Genomic DNA, 25,888 nt, shown 5'->3' on the forward strand with positions numbered 1-25,888 from the left:
TGGATTGCATCTTGGGTAATTCGAGATTTTTGGCTAATATCCACTTAACAATGTTTGCATACCAAGTGTGACTTTTTGTGATTGAGTTACCTCACTCAGGATGATATTTTTTTTTCTTCGTCATTATTAACTTCAGTATTTCAATATTTTCATTTCAATTGTTATTCCATTTCCTGGTTTCTGGGCCAACATCCCCCTAACCCTTTCTCCTCCCCTTATCTATGTGTGTTCCCCTCCCCATCCTCAGCCCATTACCATCTTCCCCCAACAATCACGTTCACTGGGGGTTCAGTCTTGGCAGGACCAAGGGCTTCCCTTTCCACTGGTGCTCTTACTAGGCTATTCATTGCTACCTATGAGGTTGGAGCCCAGGGTCAGTCCATGTATAGTCTTTGGGTAGTGGCTTAGTCCCTGGAAGCTCTGGTTGGTTGGCATTTTTGTTCATATGGAGTATCAAGCCCCTTCAAGCTCTTTCAGGCCTTTCTAAGATTCCTTCAACGGGGGTCCCGTTCTCAGTTCAGTGGTTTAATGATGGCATTCGCCTATGTATTTGCTGTATTCTGGCTGTGTCTCTCAGGAGAGATCTACATCCGGTTCCTGTTGGCCTGTACTTCTTTGCTTCATCCATCTTACATAGTTTGGTGGTTGTAAATTTATGGGCCACATGTGGGGCTGACTCTAAATGGGTGTTCCTTTTGCCTCTGTTAACTTTGGCTCCCTATTCCCGCCCAAGGGTATTCTTGTTCCCCTTTTGAAGAAGAGTGAATCATTCACATTTTGTTCATCCTTCTTGAGTTTCATGTGTTCTGTGCATCTAGGGTAATTGGAGCATTTGGGCTAATATCCACTTACCAATGGGTTCATACCATGGGTGTTTTTCTGTGATTGGTTTACCTCACTCGGGATGGCACTTTCTAGTTCATTACATTTGTCTATGAATTTCATGATGTCATTGTTTTCGATTGCTAATTAGTACTCCATTTTGTAGATGTACCACATTTTTAATCAATTCCTCTGTTGAATGGCATCTGGCTTCTTTCCAGCTTCTGCCTGTTATAAATAATGCTACTATGAACATCGTGGAGCAGCATGAGTCTTTGTTGTTTATTGGAGCATCTTTTAGGAATATGTCCATGAGAAGTATAGCTGGGTTCTGAGTAACTGAAATGTCCTATTCTGAGGAACATCCAGAATGATTGGCAGACTGGTTGTACCAGTTTGTAATCCCACCAACAATGAAGGAGTGCTCCCCCTTCTCCACATCCTCCATAGCATCTGCTGTCTTCTTAGTTTTTGATCCTAGCCACTCTGTCTGGTGTGAGGTGGAATCTCAGGGTATTTGATTTGCATTTCCCTGATGACTAAGGATGTTGAATGTTTCTTAAGGTAGCTTTTGGCCTTTGATAATGCTCAGCTGAGAATGTTTTGTTTAGCCCTGTACTGCATTTTATAATAGGGCTATTTGATTCTCTGGAGTCTATCTTCTTGAGTTCTTTGTATATTTTGGACGTTAGCTGTCTATCAGATGTAGTAGCATTGATAAAGATTTTTTCCCAATCTATTGGTTGCCATTTCATCCTTATAATAGTGTCTTTTGCCTTACAGAAGCTTTGCAGTTTCATGAGGTCCCATTTGTTGATTCTTGATCTTACAACATAATTCCTTGGTGGTTTTTTCAGGAAATATTCCCCAGTGCCCACGTGTTCAAGACTCTTTCCCAATTTTTCTCTTAGTTTGAGTGTATCTGGTTTGATGTATATGTACTTGATCCACTTGGACATAAGCTTTGTACATGGTGATAAGAACGGTTAGATTTGCAATCTTCTACATGTTGACTCTCATTTAACCAGCACCATTTGTTGAAACTGCTATCTTTCTTCCATTGAATGGTTTTAGCTTCTTTTTCAAAGATCAAGTGACCATAGGTTTGTGGGTTCATTTCTGGGTCTTCAATTCTCTTCCACTGATCTATCTGCCTGTTGCTGTGCCAATAACATACCGTTTTTATGACGACTGCTCTGTAATACTGCTTGAAGTCAGGGATGTTGAGTCCTCGAGAAGTCCTTTTATTATTGATGATAGTATTCATTCTCCTGGGTTTTTTTTTTAATTCCAGATGAATTTGCAAATTGCTCTTTCTATCTCTATAGAGAATTGATTAAGACTTTTGATGGGGATTGCATTGAATCTGCATATTGTTTTTGGCAAAATGGTCACCTTTACTATATTAGTCCTATCTATCCATGAGCATGGAAGCTTTTCCATCTTCGGATATCTTCCTCAATTTCTTTCTTCAGTTGTTTTAAGTTCTTGTCATACAGATCTTTCCCTCGCTTGAAATTTTTTATTATTGGGGACTATTATGAAGTATGTCATTTCCCTAATTTCTTTCTCAGCCTGTTTATCCTTTGAGTAGAGGAAGGCTACTGATTTGTTTGCATCAATTTTATACCCTGACAGTTTGGTGAGGTTGTTTAACTAGTTTCTTTTTATTGTAATCATCAGTGAACCCTTGGACCATTGTAAGGGTCTTCCTGTTTCTCTGTTGAATTCTTATAAGGAAATAATCCTCAGTTCCAGCAGGAAACAGATCATCACCCTTACTTGCATCATCAAACGGGTTTAAAGAGTGGAGGTGCTGTATAGCAGACCTACAATATGATTCCTTTCCTTTGTGGAAATTACCTGCTGAAGGCAGCTGTGGGAGAAGGCAGGTTGGGGTGGGGGTTTAGGGGTGGGGCTTAGTGTTGGGAAGCAGGGGGTTTGAGGGAGAGGCAGCTGAGTCCTCTGCAGCACCTCAGTGACTAGGGTCCATAATTATTATTTTTAAGGTCTGGGTATTGACAAATTTGAAGTGTTGTAGACCCCAAATATATGTAGATACTTTTTTTGACTCTTGTCTAATTTCATAAAGGTATCAAAATACACACTCAAGAGTGGAAGACACTGGTGAACTCAGGACACACAGAGGCAGAATTCCTCTAGGACCGGGCACTCCCTGTGTTTACCAGGAGTCCCACACCCGTGGATCCCGGCCCGCAGCAGCTCTCTGCTCCCAGACCCCATGGGATAGAGACCTCACCGCCTGGTCAGGTGGGCACTCCTGAGGCTGCAGAGCAGAAGAGACCACCAAAACTGCCCACCCCTGCCCACATCCCTGGCCCAAGAGGAAATTGTATAAGGCCTCTGGGTTCCCATGGGGGAGGGCCCAGGAGCGGCAGGACCCCTGCGTCTGAGACACCGCCGCCAGAACCTGAAGGAACAGACCGGATAAACAGTTCTCTGTACCCAAATCCCATGGGAGGGAGAGCTAAACCTTCAGAGAGGCAGACACGCCTGGGAAACCAGAAGAGACTGCACACTGCACACATTACTGATTCCAGAGGAAACACTCCATCTGGAACCCTGGTGCACTGAAGCTCCCAGAAACGTCAGCGCAGATCTTCTTGGTTGCTGCCGCTGCAGAGAGCTCGTGGGCAGTATCCCGCGAGCAAAATTGAGCCTTGGGACCACAGGTAAGACCAACTTTTCTGCTGCAAGTGGCCTGCCTGGTGAACTCAAGACACAGGCCCACAGGAACAGCTGAAGACCTGTAGAGACGAAAAACTACACGCCCGAAAGCAGAACACTCTGTCCCCATAACAGGCTAAAAGAAAACAGGAAAACAGGTCTACAGCACTCCTGACACACAGGCTTATAGGACAGTCTAGCCACTGTCAGAAATAGCAGAACAAAGCAACACTAGAGATAATCTGATTGTGAGAAGCAAGCACAGGAACCCAAGCAACAGAAACCAAGACTACATGGCACCATCGGAGCCCAGTTCTCCCATCAAAACAAACATGGAATATCCAAACACACCAGAAAAGCAAGATCTAGTTTCAAAATCATATTTGATCATGACGCTGGAGGACTTCAAGAAAGACATGAAGAACTCCCCTAGAGAACAAGTAGAAGCCTACAGAGAGGAATCGCAAAAATCCCTGAAAGAATTCCAGGAAATCATAAATAAACAAGTAGAAGCCCATAGAGAGGAGTCACAAAAATCCCTGAAAGAATTCCAGGAAAACACAATCAAACAGCTGAAGGAATTAAAAATGGAAATAGAAGCAATCAAGAAAGAACACATGGAAACAACCCTGGATATAGAAAACCAAAAGAAGAGACAAGGAGCTGTAGATACGAACTTCACCAACAGAATACAAGAGATGGAAGAGAGAATCTCAGGCGCAGAAGATTCCATAGAAATCATTGACTCAACTGTCAAAGATAATGTAAAGTGGAAAAAGCTACTGGTCCAAAACATACAGGAAATCCAGGACCCAATGAGAAGATCAAACCTAAGGATAATAGGTATAGAAAAGAGTGAAGACTCCCAGCTCAAAGGACCAGTAAATATCTGCAACAAAATCATAGAAGAAAACTTCCCTAACCTAAAAAAAGAGATACCAATAGGCATACAAGAAGCCTACAGAACTCCAAATAGATTGGACCAGAAAAGAAACACCTACCATCACATAATAGTCAAAACACCAAACGCACAAAATAAAGAAAGAATATTAAAAGCAGTAAGGGAAAAAGGTCAAGTAACATATAAAGGAAGACCCATCAGAATCACACCAGACTTTTCTCCAGAAACTATGAAGGCCAGAAGATCCGGGACTGATGTCATACAGCCCCTAAGAGAACACAAATGCCAGCCCAGGTTACTGTATCCTGCAAAACTCTCAATTAACATAGATGGAGAAACCAAGATATTCCATGACAAAACCAAATTTACACAATATCTTTCTACAAATCCAGCACTACAAAGGATAATAAATGGTAAAGCCGAACATAAGGAGGTAGGCTATACCCTAGAAGAAGCAGGAAACTAATCGTCTTGGCAACAAAACAATGAGAAGAAAAGCACACAAACATAACCTCACATCCAAATATGAATATAACAGGAAGCAATAATCACTATTCCTTAATATCTCTCAACATCAATGGCCTCAACTCCCCAATAAAAAGACATAGATTAACAAACTGGATACGCAAAGAGGACCCTGCATTCTGCTGCCTACAGGAAACACACCTCAGAGAGAAAGACAGACACTACCTCAGAGTGAAAGGTTGGAAAACAAATTTCCAAGCAAATGGTCAGAAGAAGCAAGCTGGAGTAGCCATTCTAATATCAAATAAAATCAATTTCCAACTAAAAGTCATCAAAAAAGATAAGGAAGGACACTTCATATTCATCAAAGGAAAAATCCACCAAGATGAACTCTCAATCCTAAATATCTATGCCCCAAATACAAGGGCACCTACATACGTAAAAGAAACCTTACTAAAGCTCAAAACACACATTGCACCCCACACAATAATAGTAGGAGATTTCAACAACCCACTCTCATCAATGGACAGATCATGGAAACAGAAATTAAACAGAGACGTAGACAGACTAAGAGAAGTCATGAGCCAAATGGACTTAACAGATATTTATAGAACATTCTATCCTAAAGCAAAAGATATACCTTCTTCTCAGCTCCTCATGGTACTTTCTCCAAAATTGACCATATAATTGGTCCAAAAACGGGCCTCAACAGGTACAGAAAGATAGAAATAATCCCATGCGTGCTATCGGACCACCACAGCCTAAAACTGGTCTTCAATAACAATAAGGGAAGAATGCCCACATATACGTGGAAATTGAACAATGCTCTACTCAATGATAACCTGGTCAAGGAAGAAATAAAGAAAGACATTAAAGACTGTAGAATTTAATGAAAATGAAGGTACAACATACCCAAACTTATGGGACACAATGAAAGCTGTGCTATGAGGAAAACTCATAGCTCTGAGTGTCTGCAGAAAGAAACAGGAGAGAGCATATGTCACCAGCTTGACAGCACACCTAAAAGCTCTAGAACAAAAAGAAGCAAATACACCCAGGAGGAGTAGAAGTCAGGAAATAATCAAACTCAGAGCTGAAATCAACCAAGTAGAAACAAAAACGACCATAGGAAGAATCAACAGATCCAAAAGTTGCTTCTTTGAGAAAATCAACAAGATAGATAAACCCTTAGCTAGACTAATGAGAGGACACAGAGAGTGTGTCAAAATTAACAAAATCAGAAATGAAAAGGGAGACATAACTACAGATTCAGAGGAAATTCAAAAAATCCTCAGATCTTACTATAAAAGCCTATATTCAACACAACTTGAAAATCTGCAGGAAATGGACAATTTCCTAGACAGATACCAGGTACCAAAGTTAAATCAGGAACAGATAAACCAGTTAAACAACCCCATAACTCCTAAGGAAATAGAAGCAGTCTGTAAAGGTCTCCCAACCAAAAAGAGCCCAGGTCCAGACGGGTTTAGTGCAGAATTCTATCAGACCTTCATAGAAGACCTCATACCAATATTATCCAATCTATTCCACAAAATTGAAACAGATGGATCACTCCCGAATTCCTTCTATGAAGCCACAATTACTCTTATACCTAAACCTCACAAAGACCCAACAAAGAAAGAGAACTTCAGACCAATTTCCCTTATGAATATCGACACAAAAATACTCAATAAAATTCTAGCAAACCGAATCCAAGAGCACATCAAGACAATCATCCACCATGATCAAGTAGGCTACATCCCAGGCATGCAGGGATGGTTTAATATACTGAAAACCATCAACGTGATTCATTATATAAACAAACAGAAAGAACAAAACCACATGATCACTTCATTAGATGCTGAGAAAGCATTTGACAAAATTCAACACCCCTTCATGATAAAAGTCCTGGAAAGAATAGGAATTAAAGCCCATACCTAAACATAGTAAAAGCCATATACAGCAAACCAGTTGCTAACATTAAACTAAATGGAGAGAAACTTGAAGCAATCCCACTAAAATCAGGGACTAGACAAGGCTGCCCACTCTCTCCCTACTTATTCAATATAGTTCTTGAAGTTCTAGCCAGAGCAATCAGACAACAAAAGGAGGTCAAGGGGATACAGATTGGAAAATAGGAAGTCAAAAATATCACTATTTGCAGATGATATGATAGTATATTTAAGTGATCCCAAAAGCTCCACCAGAGAACTACTAAAGCTGATAAACAACTTCAGCAAAGTGGCTGGGTATAAAATTAACTTAAATAAATCAGTAGCCTTCCTCTACACAAAAGAGAAACAAGCTGAGAAAGAAATTAGGGAAACGACACCCTTCATAATAGGCCCAAATAATATAAAGTACCTCGGTGTGACTTTAACCAAGCAACTAAAAGTTTTGTACAATAAGAACTTCAAGACACTGAAGAAAGAAATTGAAGAAGACCTCAGAAGATGGAAAGATATCCCATGTTCATGGATTGGCAGGATTAATATAGTAAATGGCCATTTTACCAAAAGCGATCTACAGATTCAATGCAATCCCCATCAAAATACCAATCCAATTCTTCAAAGAGTTAGACAGAACAATTTGCAAATTCATCTGGAATAACAAAAAACCCAGGACAGCTAAAACTATCCTCAACAATAAAAGGACTTCAGGGGGAATCACTATCCCTGAACTCAAGCAGTATTACAGAGCAATAGTGATAAAAAACTGCATGTTATTCGTACAGAGACAGACAGATAGACCAATGGAATAGAATTGAAGACTCAGAAATGAACCCACACACCTATGGTCACTTGATTTTTGACAAAGGAGCCAAAACCATCCAATGGAAAAAAGATAGCATTTTCAGCAAATGGTGCTGGTTCAACTGAAGGTCAACATGTAGAAGAATGCAGATCGATCCATGCTTATCACCCTGTACAAAGCTTAAGTCCAAGGGGATCAAGGACCTCCACATCAAACCAGACACACTCAAACTAATAGAAGAAAAACTAGGGAAGCATCCGGAACACATGGGCACTGGAAAAAATTTCCTGAACAAAACACCAATGGCTTATGCTCTAAGATCAAGAATCAACAAATGGGATATCATAAAACTGCAAAGCTTCTGTAAGGCAAAGGACACTGTGGTTAGGACAGAACGGCAACCAACAGATTGGGAAAAGATCTTTACCAATCCTACAACAGATAGAGGCCTTATACAAAGAACTCAAGAAGTTAGACCACAAGGAGACAAATCACCCTATTAAAAAATGGGGTTCAGAGCTAAACAAAGAATTTACAGCTGAGGAATGCCGAATTTCTGAGAAACACCTAAAGAAATGTTCAACATCTTTAGTCATAAGGGAAATGCAAATCAAAACAACCCTGAGATTTCACCTCACGCCAATTAGAATGGCTAAGATCAAAAACTCAGGTGACAGCAAATGCTGGTGAGGATGCGGAGAAAGAGGAACACTCCTCCATTGTTGGTGGGGTTGCAGACTGGTACAACCATTCTGGAAATCAGTCTGGAGGATCCTCAGAAAATTGGACATTGAACTGCCTGAGGATCCAGCTATACCTCTCTTGGGCATATACCCAAAAGATGCCCCAACATATAAAAAAGACACGTGCTCCACTATGTTCATCACAGCCTTCTTTATAATAGCCAGAAGCTGGAAAAGACCCAGATGCCCTTCAACAGAGGAATGGATACAGAAAATGTGGTATATCTACACAATGGATTATTACTCAGCTATCAAAAAAAATGACTTTATGAAATTCGTAGGCAAATGGTTGGAACTGGAAAATATCATCCTGAGTGAGCTAACCCAATCACAGAAAGACATACATGGTATGCACTCATTGATAAGTGGCTATTAGCCCAAATGCTTGAATTACCCTAGATGCCTAGAACAATTGAAACTCAAGACGGATGATCAAATTGTGAATGCTTCACTCCTTCTTTAAAAGGGGAACAAGAATACCCTTGGCAGGGAATAGAGAGGCAAAGATTAAAACAGAGACTGAAAGAACACCTATTCAGAGCCTGCCCCACATGTGGCCCATACATATACAGCCACCCATATAGACAAGATGGATGAAGCAAAGAAGTGCAGACCGACAGGAGCCGGATGTAGATCGCTCCTGAGAGACACAGCCAGAATACAGCAAATACAGAGGCGAATGCCAGCAGCAAACACTGAACTGAGAATAGGACCCCCGTTGAAGGAATCAGAGAAGGAACTGGAAGAGCTTGAAGGGGCTCGAGACCCCACATGTACAACAATGCCAAGCAACCATTGCTTCCAGGGACTAAGCCACTACCTAAAGACTATACATGGACTGACCGTGGACTCTGACCTCATAGGTAACAATGAATATCGTAGTAAGAGCACCAGTGGAAGGTGAAGCCCTGGGTCCTGCTAAGACTGAACCCCTAGTGAACTAGACTGTTGGGGGGAGGGCGGCAATGGGGGGAGGGTGGGGAGGGGAACACCCATAAGGAAGGGGAGGGGGAGGGGGATGTTTGCCCGGAAACTGGGAAAGCGAATAACACTCAAAATGTATATAAGAAATACTCAACTTAATAAAAAAAAAAAAAGGAGTGGAAGACAAACACTTTACATCTGATTGGTCATAGAGTCATTGCAAAACATCTTTTGGTATTTCCTTTTCTTTTTAAAATAACTCTGTGCCTGTCTTTCCTTCTTTCTTTCTCTCTTTCTTTCTTTCTTTCTTTCTTTCTTTCTTTCTTTCTTTCTTTCTTTCTTTCTTTCTTTCTTCCTTTCTTTATGCTTTTCCATAGATACTGTTTTTCTTTTTTGGATTTTTTAAAAAATATTTTTATTCAAATTTTGATATCTATTTCAAATGTTATTCCCTTTCCTGGTTTGCCATCCATAGTCCCCTTGTCCCCCCTCTCATCTTCCATCCCACTTCTTCTATGAGGTTATTCCTGCTTTTGAAAACCCCAGTCCCTTCCAGCCTCCCAATCCTGACATTCCCCTACATTGGGGAATACAGCCCTGGCAGGACCAAGGGCTTCTCCTCACATTGGTGCCCAACAAGGCATACAGAACTCCAAATAGTTAGGAACAAAAAATAAATTCCTCACATCACAAAATGGTCAAAACCCTAAATGCACAAAACAAAGAAAGATATTTAAACAGTAAGGGATGACAGTAAATTAACGTACAAAGGCAGACCTATAAGAATTACACCAGACTTCTCACAGTGGCTATGAGAGCCAGAAAATCCTAGGCAGATGTCATCCAGATGCTAAGAGAAGGCAAATGCCAGCGCAGGCTACTATGTCTAGCAAAACTCTCAAATAACCTTGATGGAGAAACCAAGATAATCCAAGAGTAAAGCAAATTGTCACCATAACATTCTTCAAATCCAGCCCACAAAATATAATAGATGGAAAACTCCAACACAGTGAGGAAAACTACACACTAGAAGAAGCAGGAAAGTAATCTTCTTGCAAGAAAACCAAAAGAAGAGAGTCACACAAACATAATTCTACCTCTAACAAGGAAAATAACAGGAAGGAACAATAACTATTCCTTAATATTTCTTAAGATCAATCAACCCAATTCCCCAAGAAAAAGATATCGACTACCATACATGGTATGTAAAAAGACCCAGCATCTTGCTGCATACAGGAAACAACCTCAAACACAAAGAGAGGTACTAACTCAGAGTAAAAGACTGGAAAACCAATTTCCACAGAAATGGTTCAAAGAAACAAGCTAGTGTATCCATTCTAATATCAAATAAAATTGAGGTTCAACCAAAAGAAAATGAATGACATTTCATATTCATCAAAAAATTCCACCAGGTTGAACTCTCAGTCTTGAATATGTTCCAAATGCAAGGTCACCTACATTCATAAAGGAAACCTTAATAAAGCTCTTAGCACCCATTGTACCTTACACCATAATAGAGGGAGACTTCAATATACTACTCTCATCAATGGTCAGATCATGGAGGCTAAATAGAAACATATAGAAACTAAGAGATGATGAACCAAATGTATTTAACAGATATCTATAGAACACTTCATCCTAAAGGAAAATACCTTTTCTCAGTACGTCATGGTACCTTCTCTAAAACAGTCCATAAAATTGGACATAAAACAGGACTCAACAGATACAGGAAGATTCTAACGATTACATTCACACTGTGAGATCACCACGGACTAAGGCTGCTTTTCAAAAACAACAAAAATGACAGAAAGCCCTCATATATATGGAAGTTGAACAAAGATCTACTCAATGATAATTTGGTCAGGGAAGAAATAATGAAAGAAATAAAAGACGTTTTGGAAATTAATGGACAGGAAGAAACAACATACCCAAACTTATGGGACATGATGAAAGCAGTGCTAAGAGAAAAACTCATAGGTCTGAGTGCCTTCAAAAAGGAAAATGAGCAAGCAAACATTAGCAGTTTAACAGTACACCTAAAAGCTCTAGCACAAATAGAGACCAATACACCCAAGAGGAGTAGAAGGCAGGAATTAATCAAATTCATGGCAGACAACAACCAAGTAGAAACAAAAAGTAATATCTAAATAATCAACAAACCCAGTAGCTGGTTCTTTGAGAAAATCGACAATATAGATAAACCCTTAGTCAGCCTAACCAAAAGGCACAGAGTGTGTATCCAATTTAATAAAATCAGAAACGAAGAGGGAGACATAACAACACAATCTGAGGAAATTCAGAAAACCATCAAATTGTACTACAAAACCCTATAATCACCAAACTGGAAAATATGGATGAAATGGTAATTTTCTAGACAGATTCCAGTTTCCAAAGTTAAATCAGGATTAGATAAATTATCTAGGCTGTCCGATAATTCCTAAAGAAATATAAGCACTTCTTAAAATCTTCCGACCCAAGAAAGCACAGGGCCAGATGGGTTTAGGGCAGAATTCTCATAGACTTTCTGGAAGACCTCATACCAATATTGCCCAAACTATTACATAAAATAGAAACAGAAGAATCACCACCCAATTCCTTCGTTAAAGCCACAATTACGCTTATAGTTAAACCAAAGAAAGACCCAACACAGAAAGAGAACTTCAGACGAAATCCCTTTATGAGTACCCATGCAAAAAATACTCAATAAAATCTTGCAAACTGAATCCAAGAAAACAGCCCAATCTTATTGATTACTCCTGAAAGGTAAGCTAGCCTTTCTCTATCGATTTTATTCTATTTCAAGTTAAAATACAGTGAATTAGAACACCAGAAAATGTAGATTTTTTTCGCATATGACCATTCTGTCTTAAATACAGTGCATAGGTCTATCTATGTTCTACAAATTTTTGCATGGCATCATTAAATAAGGAAATTTACTGAATTTACATGGTTTGTCTCTCCCTCTAGATTGATGCTTTTTAAATAATATTGTTGTATTTGCCTTTTAATCTGTATTAACATTCATTGACTTTATTTCGTCGCATTCAATTAATTTTTCTCTCTTGCTTCTCTTCATGTGCTTTTATTACACTTGTTCTTTCAAATTGAGTTTCTTTGATATTCAGTCAAGTAATCAGTAGATCCCTCTTATCACCTTTCCTCGTACTAGTCCACAATTCAGGTAACTATCTACAGGCTGATTCAGAAAACTTTTATCTCTGTGTATTGAAGTTAGACCTGAGGTTTTTCCTCTGTCACATCAAACTTTCTTTCTTCAGCAATTTATATTTCTTTTAATTTTTATGTCTTTGAATGGGATATTTTTCACAGTTATAATACGTTTTCTTTCTCAAACTTAGTCTCTTTGGAACAACATATTCAAAGTTAGTGATGACATGTAATCTTTCATTTGAATCAATTTAACTGTAAGTCTGAGGTTCATAGATCCTGGCTCTTTGTCATAAGAAAAGGTGATACTTTTTCCTTAAATAAGCTTTCTCTGGGGAGCCTTATCAGCTTACACTGCATACCTTAGACTTAGCAAGAGGCAGACAACCAGGGAGATGTCTTAATCCCCCTCCTTTTCAGGCTTTCTTTGTTTGTGTACAGTTACAAGTGTGATTGTGTCCCAAAGACAAGAGTGAAGTCCATAGACCCTCGAGTTATGAGACAGCAACCAAAGTAGAAAAGACAATGCTCTGGTTAAAGAAGGAGTTTTTAGACAATAAGATGCTTTTGTCTAGAAAATAAGACCATGTGCCCATGGGCTAAAAATGATGGTAAAGATAAAAGATTTGAATTGCAAACTTAGCGACCTCTTCTTCATCCCAGGCTTGAAATTGTATCTATCACGTAACATCATTTATTCCAATGTCAATTGGGAGTTAACTTTCAGAAAAAGTTAAGTTTATGATGTAATATTTGGTTGTGCCTATGGCTGGAACTTCTGATTCAGGACTGTCCTGTCTGAATCTCATTTTGCTGTAGATATTGCTACCATCTCCCATGATCTATAGAATATCCTGATTCTCTTATTAATTAAGGGTTTTCCAAGTACTGTTGTTCAAAGGTGTCTATTGATAAATTTTAGTTGTATGGTTTATGTTCAGGATCAGAGCAAGAAATATAAAAAATGGCAAGGATCTATAATATACTTTAGTCATGACTTCCTCAGAACTGAATCTGGAACTTTGCAGAATAGAGGACAATACATGTAAGGCAATTAAAACTGTCTGCTCTGTACTATAGTTTTCTAGGTAATGCTAGCTACACCTACCAAATATATGCCGGTTTCTATTATTTTTATTTCCTGTCTCCCCATCATCTCCATTCCAAAGAATCCTTCCTTTCATTTCATTCCATAGAGGACTCCTAACATGTATTCTGGTTTCTCAGATTGTGCCTTTCCCAAATACCCTTGCCTTTCTTTCCTACATGCAAAGTTCACATTAAAATGCTTCTGTAAACAGAGGACTTGATCATCCTCAAAGGCTTATAACTTCACATTATTTGTAGGGAAAAAATTGAAGGCTTGGAATTAAGACATGTGGTCCTGATTTTTCAGATCTAACCCCTTGACACCTGGATCAAAAATTTCAGTCCCTCACACTACTATTATATCAGGAGCTGTAGGAAGTACCAACTTGCTCTGTCCAAATTTTCTTGTCAAATAAACTGAGAGTTTGTCTATCATAGAAAATGTAATGTTCCCATTCAGTATTCATGAGCGCCAATCTCTTTAGTCAACCTTGCCTAGAGTTCTTCCACAGCTAACCCCTCAGGACCCAGATACAAAGGAAAGATAATTGGGCTTTTGTAATACCTCATCAGGGAAGTCAGAAGATATTTTAAGTGAAACAATTATACTTAATATTTACTAATTAATGATGAATATTTCAAACTCTCAAATCTCTTAGTCCTGTATTTTTGTATTCATATTTATAGCATTGATAGTATTTTAGTACTAATTTTTTATGTCAGATAAAGCACTAAATGTGCATTATCCATACTTACAGTCTTAATAGTTGTCTTTAAGTTGTGTGATTTCTAAATATTTCCTGGTATGGATACACATTTAAGGGGAGTATACAAACTCTTTGTATGCACATGATGATACATTCAAGTAGGTAAAATTTGGAACTGACCTTGCCCCACAGGTCACTATACTCAGATTTCTTGGGGGAGAGAGATGGACTCTAAGAAGTGCACAGGGGTGATGACCACTTCTGTTCACATTACTGGCCCAAGAGGAACCAGCCAGAAGCAGTTTGGATGTTGGAACCTAGGAACAATCAGGAACAGGTTTTCTCTGGTTTCTGCCTGTGCCTGGAGCTGAAAGCTGGTCCAGGAGCACTGACAAAGGTTAGATCAGAAGTAAGACCACAACTTCTGCTCTGAGGGACCATCCTGGATACCTCAGAACATAGGAATTGTAAAGCAGTCTGGGAAATGTTCCCTCCACATTGTGGTTTCTCTCAGAGCTGACCTTGTTACACATCTCCGCTGGGGAGAGAGCTGGACTCTGAAATGATGATAATCCTGAGAGCACACGTCAAACCACCACTTTTGCCCCCCCCCTTTCTGGGCCTAGGGGAATCAGACTGGAGACATTTGGACAGAGGCACCAAACAACAGTCTTGGACAGGATACTTTTGGTTTCTACCTGGGCCCAGATCTGACATTGTGACACAGCTCTCTATACCCAGATCTCAGTGGAAATAGTCTCCAGGAGTGCTAAAATAGAGGCTTACATGAGTGTCAAGCTATATTAAGAGATAGCAAGACCAGCTAACAGCAGAGATAACCAGATGGCAAGAGGCGTGTGTAGTACCATAAAGAACAGAAATCAACACTACTTGGGAACATCAGAACACAGTTCTCCCACCAGAGCAAATATTGGATATCCCAACGCACCATAAAAGCAAGATTTGTATTTAAAAATCATATCTCATGAAGAAGATAGAGGACTTTAAGTAGGGCATAAATAACTCTCATAAAGATATACAGGACAACACAGGTGAACTAGTAGAAGTCCTTAAAGGAAACACAAAAATCCTTTAAGAAATGATAGGAAAGCAACCAAGCTGGTGAAGGAATTGAACAATACCATACAGGATTTAAAATACTAATAGAAACAATAAAGAAAACACAAAGGAGACAACCCTGGATATATAAAACCTAGGAAAGATATCAGGAGACATAGGTGCAAACATCAGCAACAGAATTCAAGATAGAAGACAGAAGCTCAGGGGCAGAATATACCTTAGAAAACATTGACATTACCATCAAAGATAATGTAAATTGCAATAAATAACCCAAAACATGCAGGAAATTCAGGACACATTAAGAAGGACCAGGAAGTATCCTTAACAAAATTATAGGAAAAAAACTTCCCTAACCTAAAGAAAGATGCCCACAGACATACAAGATACCAACAGCACTCCAAATAGATTGGACCAGAAAAGAAATTCCTCCCTTCACATAATAATCAAAACAGCGAATGCACAAAACAAAGAAACATATTAAAAGCAGTAAGGGAATAACGTCAAGTAACATATGAAGGCAGACCTAACAGAATTACACCAGACATCTCAGCGGAGATTATGAAAGTCAGAAGTTCCTGGGCAGATGTCATGCAGACCCCAAGAGAAGACAAAAGCCAGCCCAGGCTACTATGTCCAGAAAAACTCTCAACTAACATAGATGGAGAAATCAAGATATTCTAAGAGAAAACCAAATTTGCTCAATATCTATCCACAAATCCGGCTCTACAAAGAATAATAGATGGAAAACTCTGACACCAGGTGGGAAACTACATTCTAGGAAAATCCAGAGAATAATCTTGCAACATACCCAAAAGAAGTGAGCCACACAAACATAATTCCGCTTCTAACAACACACATAACCGGAGACAACAATCTCTATTTATAATATCCCTGAACATAAATGGACTCAATTTCATAAAAAAAGACATAGATTAACTGTCCGGATATTTAATGAGACACAACATTTTGATGCATAGATAAAACACACCTCAGTGACAAAGACAGACGGTATTCAGAGTAAAAGGCAGGAGAACAATTTTCCTAGCAAGTAGTCCCAAGACACAAGCAGGAGTAGCCATTCTAATATTCAATAAAATATACTTTCTATCAAAGTTATCATAAAAGATAAGGAAGGACACTTCATATTCATATCATTAGAGGAAAAATCCTCTAAGATAAACTCTTAATACTGAATATTTATGTTTCAGATGAAAGGGCATCTATAATCACAATAGAAATCTTAATAAAGTTCAAAGCACACATTGTACACATTGTAAGGGCAAAAAATAGTTTGAGACTTCAACACACCATTCCCTGCAATGGACTGATCGCGGAATGAGAATCTAAACAGAGACATAGAGAAACTAACAAAAGTTATGAAACAAATGGATTCAAAAGATATCTATAACACTTTTCATCCTAACAGAAAAGGATATCCTTTTTTCCTCAGCAAATCATAATATCTTCTTCAAACCTGACCTTATAATTGGTGATAAAACAGGCTTCAACTGATACAAGACGATTGAAGTAATGCCATGCATCATTTCAAATCACCACGGACTGAATTATTTTTTTTAAATAACAACAAGAACAACAGAAAGCTCATGATCACATGCAAGCTGAGCAATGTTACACTCAATGATAACTTTGGGAAGACATTATAAACTTTTTAGAATTTAATGCAAATGAATGTACAACATACCCAAACTTATGGGTCACAATAAAAGGATTAAAAAGAGGAAAGTTTATAGCTCTATGTGCCTCTAAAAAATAGAGAAAGCTTACACTAGTGGCTTGACAGAACATATAAAAGCTCTAGAAGAAAAGAAGCCAATACACCCAAGAAAAGTAGAAGGCAGGAAATAATCAAAATCACTGTTAAACCAAGTAGAAGCAAAAAGGACTATACAAAGAACAACAAAATGAGAAGCTTTTTCTTTGAGAAAATGAAGAAGATAGATAAACCCTCAGCCAGACTAACCAGAGCTCACAGAGAGAATCCAAATTAACAAAATAAGAAATGAAAGGGAGATTTAACAGAAACTGAAGAAATTTATAAATCATCAGATCCTACTGCAAAAGCCTATATTCAACAAAACTGGAAACTCTGGATGAAATGGACAATATTCTACACAGATACGAGATTTCAAAATTAAATCAGGATCAGATAAAGCATCTAAACAGTTCCATAACTAAGAAAGTAATAGAAGCAGTTATTAAGAATGTCTCAACAAAAAAGCAGAGGACCAGGTATGCTTAGTGCCAAATACTCTCAGACCTTCATAAGAATACCTCATACCAACTATTCCATAGAATAGAAATAGAAGGAACATTATATATTCTTACTATGAAGCCACAATTACAATTATACCTAAACTACACAAAGAAATAATAACTTCAGGCCAATTTCCTTTATGAATTCTTAAAAAAATCCTTAATAAAGTACTTAATAAAAAGTACTTAATAAAATTCATAGGCAGATGGAATGAACTAGAAAATATCATCCTGAATGCGGTTACTCAACCACAGAAAAACACACTTGGTATGCACTCATTGATAAGTGAATATTATCCAAAAAGTTCAAATTACCCAAGATGCAATCTAAAGACCACAGGAAGCTCAAGAAGAAAGATGACAAAATGCAGATGTTCTCAATCCTTCTTAAAAGGGGGAAAATATTCATAAGAAGGGACATGGAAGCAAAGTTTAGAGCAGTGACTCATGGAATGGCCACTCAGAGCCTGAGATATATATATATATATATATATATATATATATATATATATATATATATATATATATATATATATATATATATGTATGTATATATATGTATATATATATAAAATTTAAAAAAAAAACTAGTTAAGATTGATGAAGCTAAAAAAGGCATTAGGAAAGGGAATGGATATAGGTCTCTCCTGAGAGACACATCCAGAGCATGTCCAATACAGAGGTCAATACTAGCAGCAAACAACCGATTAGAGAATAGGACCCCCTTGGCAGGAATTAGAGGAAGTATTGAAAGAGTTGAAGGAGCTTGCAACCCCATAAAAACAACAATGCCAACCAAACAGAACTTGCAAAGACTAAACAATTACCAAAAGTCTATACATGGTCTGATCCAGGGCTCCACCTAGAGATGTCGCAGAGAATAGCCTTGTTGGGCACCAGTGGAAGGGAAAGCCCTTGGTCTTGCCAAGGTTGGACCCCTAGTGCATGGGAAAATTGGGTAGGGCAATAAGGGGTTTTTATAGGGGAAATACCCATATGGGGGAGGGTGATGGGGGGGGAATGGGGGCTTTTGGACAGGAAACCTGGAGGGGGAATAATCTTTGAAATGTAAGTAAAGATATATATGTTAAAAAATTTTAAAAAATTCTCACAAACAGAATCCAAGAACATATCAAAATGATCATGCATCATGATGAAATAGGCTTCATCCCATGGATGCACATATGTTAAAATACAGAAATCCATCAAAGTAATCCAGTATATAAACAAATTCAAATGAAAAAACACATGACCATCTCATTAGATGCTGAGAAAGCATTTGAAATAATTCAACACCCCTTCATTTTAAAAGTCTTGGAAATATAAGGAGAATAAGGATTATACCTAAACATAGTAAAAGCGATATATAGCAAACCTGAAGGCAACATCAAACTAAATGGAGAGAAACTTGAAGCAATCCCACTAACATCAGGAACTAGACAAGGCTGCCTACACTCTCCCTACCTATTCATCATAGTACTAGATGTCCTATTCTGAGGAATCAGAGAACGAACTCAGGTCAACTGACACAAATCTGAAAGGAAGGAGTTAAAAAAAAATCACTATTTGCAGATGACATGATAGTATACATAAGTGTTCAGAAAAGTTCTACTAGAGACCTCTTAAGCTTAATATACAACTTCAGCAAATTAGCTGGATATAATATTTGCTCAAAAATGTGTAGCCTTCATTACTCAAAGGATTAACAAGCTGTAAAAGAAATTTGAGAAAAGACACCCTTCACAGTATTCATAAATAATATGAAATTCCTTGGTGTGACCCTAACCAATCACGTGAAAGATATGTATGACAAAACTTTAAGTCTCTGAAGAAAGGAATTGAAGATCTCAGAAAATGGATAGATCTCCAATGTTCATGGATTGGGAGGAATAATATTTTGTAAATAGACATTTGGCAAAAAAAAATCTGCAGTTTCAATGCAGTGTCCATCAAAATTCCAAATCAAGTTTTCATAGTGTTAGAAAGAGCAATTTGCATATTCATTTTGAATAACAAAATAGCAACAACCAAAAAAAAAAGCGAGAATAGCTATAACTATCATTAACAGTAGAACAACTTCTGGGGAAATCAAAATCCTCAATCTCAATCTGCATTATAGACCAATAGTGATAATAACTTTAAAGAACTGGTACAGAGACAGGCTGTTAGATCATTGGAATAGATTTGAAGACCCAGAAATGAACCCACAAACTTATGGTCACTTGATCTTCAACAAAGAGCTAAATCCATCTAGTGGATAAAAGATAGCACTTTTCGTATGGTGCTGGTTCAATTGACTCTCAGCATGGAAAAAATGCACATTGGTCCATCCCTATCTCCATGTTCAACTCTTAACTATATGTGGACCTAGGACCTCCACATAAGACAGATACACTCAAATAAACACAGTAAATTGGGGAAGGGCCTTGACCACATGTACCCTGGTGAAAAAGTTCTTGAAGAGAACAATAGTGACTCATGTTCTAAGATCAGAATTGAGAAATGGTACTTCCTAAAATTGCAAAGCTTATGTTAGGCAAAGGAAAATGTCTCTAGGACAAAATGGCAACCAAAAGATTGGGAAAATATCTTCACCAATCCTACACCTGATAGTGGGCTAAGATCCCACTAGACAAGGCTGCCTACCCTCTCCCTACCTATTCATAATAGCGGGCTGATAGTGGGCTAAAAAATAAAGAAGGTAAACACCAGAGAATCAAATAACACTAATAAAAATGGAGTACAGAGTTAAACAAAGAATTCTCAGCAGAGGAATATGGAATGACTGAAAAGTATTAAAGGGAATGTTCAACATCAGGGAAATGCAATTCAAAACAACAGTAAGATTCTACTTCACACCAGACATAATGGTTAGATCAAAATGTCAGGTGACAACAGATGCTGGAAAGGATGTGGAAAAAGAGGATCACTCCTCCATTGTTGGGATTCTAGAAAATAAGACACATTAGCATGGTGTCCATCTGCTAAAGATGATGCTAAAGGAAAAGGGTTTGAATTGCCAACTCAGTGACATCTTTCATGGCTGAAGATTTGATTTGTATCTATCACATGTGATAAGTTATTCTAAAGACAGTTGGGGGATAATTTTCAAAAAATATCTGGTGTAATATCTGGTTGTGCTGATGGCTGGAACTTCTTAGTCAGGACTGTCCTGTCTGAATCTCATTTTGTTGTTGATATGAAAACAATCTTTAATGATCTATAGAATATCCTGCTTCTGCTATTAATTCAGTACTGGTGTTCAGTATTAATTTTCAGTACTGCTGTCCCTGTGTGTCTGTTGATAGGTTTTGGTTGTATGGTTTATGTGAACTACAAAATACTTTAGTCATGTTTTGTTCAGAAAGCTTTGGCTGAACTGAGGACACTACATCTAAGGGAATTAAAATTGTCTCCTCAGTACTATAGATATCTGGGCAATGCTAGATACCCCTACCAAATATAACTCTGATTTATGTTATTTTACTATCCTGTCTTCCCATCATCTCCCGATATCCTTCCACAACCAAAGAATCTTTCCTTTCATGTCATTCCTTAAAGGGTTCCTAGCACATAGTCTGGTTTCTCATCCTGGGCACTTTCCCAAATATGCATGCCATTCTTTGTTACATACAAAATTCAAATTAAAATGCTTCTGTACAGCAACTGGATGTCTATCCTCTATGGCTTATAATCTCAATTTGTTTCTAGGGAAAACATTTGAAGACTTAGATTTAATGACTAGGGTCCTAATTGTTTAGATCTATCCAATTGACACATGGATCAAAAATTCTAGTCCTTTGTAGTGCTATTATATCTGGGGTAGCAGAAGTCCCATCTTGTTCTGTAATTCTTGTCACATCAACTGAGAATTTATCTATGGTAGAAAAATAAGAAGTGTTCCAATTTCAGTACTCATGAGCACCAATCCCTTTAGTCAACATTGCCTAAAGTTCTTCCAAAGCATAACTCCTTAGGTCCCAGATATATAGGGCAGATACTTGGGCTTTTGGTGATACCTCATCAGTGAAGTCAGAAGATATTTTAACTGATAATTAAATATTTACTAGTACAAGGTGAATATTTCAAACTCTCAAATATTTTAATCCTGTACTTTTTGTATTGATATCTATGGTATTAACAGTATTTTTGTACTAATTTTGAGCTCTGGATCTCCATTATCTATCCGTACAGTCTCAATACATGTCTTTACATTATCTGCTTTGCTAAATATTTCCTGGAGTTAGGGATTCTCATTTAAGGGGAGGAGTTAAACTCTTTATATGTACGTGATAAGTTTGAGGGGATACAATTCTTTTCCTCTTTCTGACTTTGTTTTCTTCTAACCATACTTAGGAAATATTCGTTGGCCTTTCTTTCTCATATTAATCATTGCTATAGAGAGTTGTCCAGGCCATTGTTTTCCTATTCATCTGTCTCCGAAATAATAGAATAAATTTCTAAAATGTCCAAATTTGTACATATTACATATCCCTAAATCTAGCTTGATTCATGCTTTTCCATTCTGTTGCCATCTGTGTATTAAGACTTGACTCCTCTTGTCAAGTGATAGTGTTATCTCTGTTCTTGGGTTTGGATCATTGGAACAATTTCCCTCATGCTCCTTTGAGAAAGAAAGACATACATCTTTATTTTAAATCTCAGCTGTCTGTTTTCTAAGACATGCCCATTTTATCCTAGAAGCTTTTTGGAAAACAAGAACTGCCAGAGAATCATGAACATTGGAAATCTTGTCTTGGTGGAGACTTGATCTCTGAGTATTTTCAGAATGTTTCAATACAGAATATGCGATTTCTTGGAGCAATTGTTTTCTAAAATATGCCTTCATTAGACAGTAGATGTGGTTTGCAGATTTCCTACAAACTTCACATATTATTTCATATTTTAGTATTGAACAACTTTTCCCTTTTCAGTTTAGACCTCAAAGATAATTGTGGCAAGTAATAAGTATGTTATTGATGTGTTTGTATTGTGTATGGATTTTTCTGCCAAATAAATTAAGTTATCACACCCACAATTAATCTCATTGAAGTTCTTAGTACTCAGAACAAACACAGCAGTATTCTTTGCCAGAATATAACTGCAGTGGCCACTAAAACATTTCTTATTGTTAGCATTTTTCTCTTCTGACATTCCATGAGTCAGGCTTTGACTGTTCAAAACTCTTACTCAAATCTTCAATAGACAACATAGAAAGGAGTGTTCTACTTTCTGGATTTATCAATATCAGTCCAAACATTCTTTTAACATTGTTCAGAGTTCTTCCTAGTTCTAACCCCCATGGGCCTTGAGATGTCATAGGACCTTGGGTAACATTGTATCAGGAAGGCTAGAAAAGATATTTCCTGAATATGTTTTGTACTAGAATATACTTCAATGTATTCTGCAAATTCTGAAGCATATAACTCTTTTAATACTGGCTTGAATGATGTTAATATTTTAATGTTAATATATAATGTCAGCAACAACACTGTCTGTGGCTTATTTTGAAGAAGAATTCCTAATGCTTCTGAGTTTATAGACTTCTGACTTTATAGACATATAGCTGTATTTGTGAATCATACATAATTGGATGTCTTTCTAAATACATTCTGCAATTGATACATAGGTAAGATCATGTGAGAGACGTTGTCCAACTCTATTTGCATCATCAGAACTTCACGTAGAAAACTTCTTTTACTGTTTCTGTGTATGTTTTCCTTTAGTCACAGTTAAGATCTACTTGATGTACAAAGATTCTTTGGTTTATTAATCCTTACACTGGGCAGATTATCAGTTTATATATTACCAAATGAATTCTCTTGGCTCTTGATGAGCAAATGTTTGTGGGCATATCTCATTAAAATCTCCACTGGTTAGCCACAGGTTTCTGATTTTAAGGCAGGAATTTACAGATAAACAAATTCAACAATTATTTTCATTCATTACCCTGTAACCTTGTATTAGGAGTGTGCCCTATCTATAAACCTAGTAGCTTTCAGTGACTGCTTTGATTACTGATGATGTCCAGCAAATTATAAACTTTAATATCCAAGGTAATAACATTTTACATGATTTCTTTGTAATTTCAAACTGTTCCTTTAGAATCAATATACTATTCTCAACGTCAAAGTAAGAGAAGTTAATCTGAAGAAGTATTAGAACCCACAAGAGTGCCATATTTATCCCATCAGTCAACAACACCCAGACATGACCTGCAAGCCAAGTTGTGAAAGCTATTGCAGTGGATATTGTCAGCGCGTTGTTTCCTATAGTGTCACAGTGGTAATTTTGACAGAAATACTAGGCCAAGATATACTACTTTCTTAGGCTCCCTTTTCTTCAAATGCATGTGCAGAGCAGGTAGTCAAGGCTGGTACACTAGTTAACATACAAAGTACCTTCTGTATGTTATCACTGTGTATATTGCTATCAGCATCTTATTGCTCTCCTCTTCAGCGGAATGGTAAATTCTGAAGTTGATCAATGGTTTGATAATTCCAGCTTCTATGGTGATCCATTACACAGAGGGTGTCTCTGTATTATATAATAAAAATTATAGTGTATTCTTAATTATTCTTGGGTCATTGTGTACCTAAACAATAATCACAATAATAACAATGATGAGAATAACAACAAAGTGCTTCCAGTTTCTATATTCAGATCTTGTGTACAAGAAACTTTCTGAAATCAAGTGTTTCAGAAATTATTTCTTTTGATATTGGCTGATGTTCCAGATACTAATGTTCTTATTTACAGCTACTATTGCTATGGTGAATGAACTAGATCAAAAGCGACTTGAGGAGAAAAGGCTTTATTTGATGTATACTTTGATAGTATCATCCACCATTGTCAGAAAAGCAAAACAGGAACACAAACAGTAAAGGTACATGGATACAAGAGGTTATGAATAGGCTATGGAGAGTTGATGCTTTCTAACTTGCAACCAATGGCTTGCTTTATCTTCTTCTTATAGAATCCATGATCCTGCAGGTAGTTGTGGGCACATCCTCAAAGGGATAGTTCTTTCTCTTCATGCTGTTATAAATAAAATATCCTGCAAATTTTCATTTAGCTTGATCTTATTAAAGAGATATTTTTCTGTACTGGGACTTCCCTCTCTCCAATAAAATTAATTTGTTCCAAGTTTCAGTAAAATTAACCAGCAGACATATTGCTTTCTCAAGGAATCATTTTCACGTGTATTTATCACAACAACCTTCTCTTTTGTGTACACTGTATGTAAGAGCTATGTTTCGTGAATTCTCCAATGAGTTTGCCATAGTCTTTTACCTATCATTAAAGTTATTTTCTGTTTCAGACACATCTTCTCTAACACATCATTAGTGTTTTCTTTATGGCATTTTTGTTTTTCTCTATGTAATCTTCATTAAACATGGCTATTGCATCACACTCTATTCAGTGTCCCTCAAATCCACTTTTCTGTTTACAACACTTGCCCTTCCAAATGTATCATACTATGGTTGTTTACACCACTCTGCACTTCATGTTAATATCTGCAAGCTGAGTCAGACAATTTTGAATTCCTCTGTGTAAGAGGTTAGCATCTGTTCTGTCTTCTGTCACATCCAAACATCTCTATCTTTACAGTTTGATTTTTCTCATGTATCTTAAGTTGTTTGGATTCTAGTATGGGATCTTTACCACAGATTTAATATGAGCTGTCTTTTAAACTTTCAGATGGCAAACTACTGTATGTGTCTAATCTTTCATTCAATTTAGCTTCATGTCAGAAGATAGAAGAAGAAGATGAATATCCCTCTTCTGTTCCTGTGACTCCCTACACAAGCAAACTCCTTTTGATCAAAATTACCCACCTAAGTTAAATATCATATTATAAATGCCTGCAGCCATATAACATGTAATGTGTCTTAGGTGTCCTTTTTCAACACATTTTATGTATTTCAGGAGTTTGTTACAACTGGGCTAATACTCCCCCACAGATGTATATGAGTGAAGTCTAGAGACTTCAGAGAGATTCACTACCATCCAAAACATTTTATTCAATAGAAAAGAAGGTAGAATGGACTGCTGTTTGTTTGTTTCTGGGGAACAATTGTTGTATAATGGCTTCAGCACAAAGCCAAGCTGAAGGCATCTAGAAATAGCAGAGCTCTGCTAAGAAAATTTTCTTGATTTGTTCAGACATGATGGTGGAGCTTCACCAGAGGTATTAACATACTTAGCAAGCAAAAGGTGCCACTCTTTATAATGCTGAGCAAGGCTAGAAACATGATCCAAATGTTCCCGTC

The sequence above is a fragment of the Rattus norvegicus genome, chromosome 3, assembly GCF_036323735.1.
Source record: "Rattus norvegicus strain BN/NHsdMcwi chromosome 3, GRCr8, whole genome shotgun sequence".
Lineage (NCBI taxonomy): Eukaryota > Metazoa > Chordata > Mammalia > Rodentia > Muridae > Rattus > Rattus norvegicus.